Below are 4,975 nucleotides of genomic sequence, written 5' to 3' on the forward strand. Positions count from 1 at the left end.
CATGGCTGTACCCTTTTCATTCAATCAAATCCGTTTTCACATAAGAGCATTTCATTTTTTTAAAAAAAAAAATAAAGATTCAAAGATAAAATATTACAGATAAAATCAGGGGATTTGAAAACCACTCTGAACAATCTGACATAGAAATGGACAGCCTAACAATGACATAGGCTGCTTGGTTTGCAGATCGCTTAGTAAAAAAAATTACAACTTAGAGAAATCTTTTAACAAGTTTTTAATATTATTAAGAACTAAATGAAAGGATGAGCCCCTGTTGCATGCTCGAAGACCTTGAACTGCCTATAAAGAATCAGTTTTATTTTGTACATTGTCAAATTCTCACTCCTTCGGTCAGCATTTCATTGAGGGTGTTTATCCTTAAAAGATAATCAAGATTATGTTTGTTTGGAAAATATAAAATTCACATATTTGGTTTAAATTAAGTAGTTTTTTCAGAAAATGTCATTTAAACAACATAAATTTTTTAGCTATTTTGAAAGGAATATAATCATTTTAGGTATTCTTACGTTGCCTTACATTTTTATTAATTTAATCATTTTAACCCATTATTGTGTTTTATTTCCCTCATAACATGTTAGCTAGGGCGATTAGGCAACAACAACCCTAACCTTTCATCTTTAAAAAAAAAAAACAAAAAACAAAAAACAAAAAACAAAAAAAAAAAACATTTCTCTCCCTTGTTTGGCACCTTAACCTAACAAAACGCCATATTTGGACTATTCTTCCATTAAATTTGCTCTAAGTAGTCAACAACAAAACGAGTAATATTATACATGAATAAAATATCATTTAACAAATTACTATTGCATGTATGTGATAGAATGGTTAGACTTTTCTCCTGAAATGAGTTGTTAAATGGGTTGAACAAAATTTTCATATATTTAATTATTGTTAACACCATCCCAGTCGAGCACGTTATACCCAAAAAAAAAAAATCTCATTGGACATTATATATATATATATATATATATATATATATATATATATATATGACATAATCAGATGATTTTAAAATTAAGGAGTTTCTTGATTTGGCAGTTAATCAATAAAAATGCATAATATTGCAAGGTTTTATAAAATCATGTTGTGAATTTTAGTAGATAGTATGTATAGTGTTTTAATGTTTGAATAATAATATTTTTTGGAGAATATTCTTGTTCCATCCATAGACTGGGATGGGTCTGGGTGTTGAATAACTGGTCAAACTGAATCAATTTCCACAACAGATCATGTTCCATTTAGCTGGTAGTTTAGCAGTGTCCCATAAAACTAAAAAGATGACAACTAATCCATCTTGAGAATGCTTCATGCAATGTGGACTTAGTGATAAAAATGATTAAATGAATCCAACTGTCATCTCTTCTCACACCAAAAACACCCCTTATGCCTACTGGTCCAACATATTACCCAACAACCACCTACCCACTTTTTAATTTAACTCATTCAAGAAACCGAAAGAAAGAAATCAAGAACAAAGACAGAAAAACGAAGAAGAACAAGTTTAGAACAATGTGAATAAGTTATTTTCTTGATCGTGATGATAATATATCTTAGGGATATAATTAAACATAACATAATTGTACATTTACAAAATTACTCGTGAATAGTACCTTTGTTCCACTATGCTTTAGCACCCATCGTCTTCTAGTACCCTATGAGACATATACAACATAACGAGCAACCGTTTGGAGCAGTGTTTTGCTCTAAACTAACCGTTGGAATCTCAAACGCTCAACTGTTTTATACAAATTATATTTATGCTTCTTTTGATGCTATTAAATATGTGAGGGTACAGAGGGTACAAATACTTGTTATTGTGCAGGAGCAATATCTCTCACATTTAAGATCAGTTTTCAGCTTTCAAGTGACCCATCAGGAGAAGTCTCAAGTCCACTCTTTGACAAAAGGGCAGAAAACAGAATCCTCAGAACTCAAACATAGAAACACAAGTCCAAGAATGTCTGCACTGCATGAATATGGATTCTATTGATTAGTCAATGGTGGCTTTCTTGTTCCACTGTACCTGCTTCTCTCACTCTCCAAATTCTCTCTCTCTCTCCCTGTATATAATACACAAGCTAGCTAGCCCAACAATCATTTCTTGCCATCCACTTGAAGATGAAGATCAGAAGATATTGCTGCTTTTTAGCAGCTACACTGCATGTTCTAAGTTTGGTTTGTGCAGCAAAGAGGCCCTTCTTCTTGGCACCTCACAAAAGTAAGCCTTTAATTTCCTCCCAGACCCCAAACCAAATTTTCATTCATTTATATATCTATCAATTTTTTCGTTGATAAATTTGATTTTTCTTGTTTTACTTACACACGTACAGCTCAGATTTTGGATTCTCCTCAAGCTGTTTTGGACCCCATTCAGCTGCATACATATGTCTTCCTTGTAAGTTGTAACCCCGAATCACGCACATGCATAAATAATATCATGTCGTCGTACTTAGCTTACTGGTCAAATTTAGTTCGAGTTTCACTAACTAACGCTAGTACTATTCAACGAACCCGCATTTAGTTTCGAACTAACAATTTGTTTTAGGGAGGGGAAATGCTGAGCAAAGTTGGGTCAAGGCCACCAAACTGTGAGCACAAATGTGGGAGGTGTAAGCCATGTGTGGCCATTCAAGTACCAACTACTACTAGTAGGAGTGGGCATATGGGAGTGCAGTATACAAATTATGAGCCAGAAGGGTGGAAATGCAAGTGTGGGGCTGCTGTCTTTGATCCATAAATTAAAACCCTCTATCTCATCTCATCTTCCTTTTGATTATTTGTATGTGTACTTCACCAATGGGTGGCATGGCAGCCTAGCTTGCTTGCTTGCTAGCTAGATAGGACATTAGGACAATAGGACCCTCCCCTCTTTACTTCATCCTGCTGTCAACTTTTTGTTTTTCTCTTGTAATTATTGCATCTATGCATGTGTCCACTGGATGTCCTCTTGCTTTCACCAAATATGATTTTATTGTATGTCCCATATGTTATGTTACTAAGAGATGATAGGTATTGGAATGTTGCACATGTCTCCGTGATTGAACCCAAATTGAGTTTGCTGTGTGACAATACCTGTCTCCGTGATTGAACCGTCACACCTGTCTACGTGATTGAACCCAAATTGAGTTTGCTGTGTGACAACACCTGTCTCCGTGATTGAACCGTCACACTTGTCTACGTGATTGAACCCAAATTGAGTTTGCTGTGTGACAACACCTGCCTTCGTGATTGAACCGTCACACCTGTCTTCGTGATTGAACCGTCACACCTGTCTACGTGATTGAACCCAAATTGAGTTTGATGTGTACGTGACAACACCTGTCTCCGTGATTGAACCCAAATTGAGTTTGCTGTGTGGTTGGAGGTGTTTATGAATATGATGTTTGTAACTCTAATCTGAATAGTTGGAGGCGTCTATGAATGTAACTCGTTTGTAACTCTAATCTGAATAGTTGAAGGTGTCTATGAATATGATGTTTGTAACTCTAATCTGAATAATGTCTATAAATATATATAATGTTTGTAACTCTAATCTGAATAGTTTGATTGGCATAATTAATAAAAATCACTTTACCTCCTGTATTGATATAAACTCAGACTCTAATTAAATCACAAAAGTCAGCTCAATAGTGTTTGAATGACTCAAATTACCTTATATATTTGTTCATACTTTCAAAAATAGCCACGTGGGACACAAAATTATGTTCGAACGAGTCATTGTTCAATGTATGCAAGTATTTGTCATTGTGCTTAATATATGTGGTTGTGATATTAATTCATTTCCAAATCTTCATATTCAAGAATGTGATATTTAAAGTACAGTAGCAAATATATATTGCATGCGACATAAGTCCTTGAAGCGTGAAAATAGAAATCATGAATGCATGAGAGAATTGGGAGCAAAGAGGACAATGGACCAATGATGTCAACATATTATTCATTAGTTCATAAATAATATTATCAACATTTATAATGATGTTAAATTGTACATGATACACTTACGAAGGTATGTCAAGTGATAATAAGTATTCTCAGTGTTAAAATTTTTAACTTAAAATGACATTTAAAGTGATCATTTTGTGATATAATTTTCAATGGACTTCACTTTCAGTTTTAATCGGGTTAAATTTTGTTTGAATTCTACTAGGTAAGATGTTTCATTTGATATATTATACGCATAAAATTGATAATGAGTGAATGAAAAATTGATTTTTAAAGTGTATCCATTTAAATTGAAAAAATGGAGTTTAAATAATTTATAAGAAGCAATTCTCACATTGAAAAATGGAGGTGATCGAGTTTGCACAAGTATATATATAATTTTCTTTTTAGAGAAGTTTAATTTGAATTGTATAACTATAGATGTTTTTCTATAATATACTAAATATATTTTTATAATTTATAAAATAATATTATTTTTAATATATTTACCAAAGAGTTAATATCATTTTTTGTCTTAGATTTATAGGTGTCAAAACACTTTAGTCCCTTTTTTTTTTGTTTCGAAAATCTTCATTTGGTCATAATATTATTGTAACATTACCATTTTTGGTCATTTATCAACAAAATCGTTGAAATGTTATTAAATACAAGAAAATTATGATTTTTTTTCCAAAAATAAAAAATAAAAGATATAGCGGGTCAAACTCACTTTGTATAAAACAATCGAAATGTTTTTGTATTTAACATTTCAACGACTTAGACAGTTTTACAATAATATTAGGACCAAAGAAAATATTTTTTTAAAAAAATTAAAAATATTATGTTATTTATAAATCTAGAATAAAAAATAAATTAACTTTTACCAAATATATTTATGTAAAATATCTCAAAAATAGCATTCCCAAAAAAAAAAACGGTAGGATACAACTTTAGTATCACTTTCCGCTTCGTTGGACGACCGAAATGTGACGAAGAGTGCCGTTAAATATAGAGAGTGGAAAAAAGGAAAGCA

The sequence above is a fragment of the Ipomoea nil genome, unplaced genomic scaffold (assembly GCF_001879475.1).
Source record: "Ipomoea nil cultivar Tokyo-kokei standard unplaced genomic scaffold, Asagao_1.1 scaffold1407, whole genome shotgun sequence".
NCBI classification, from domain to species: Eukaryota; Viridiplantae; Streptophyta; class Magnoliopsida; order Solanales; family Convolvulaceae; genus Ipomoea; species Ipomoea nil.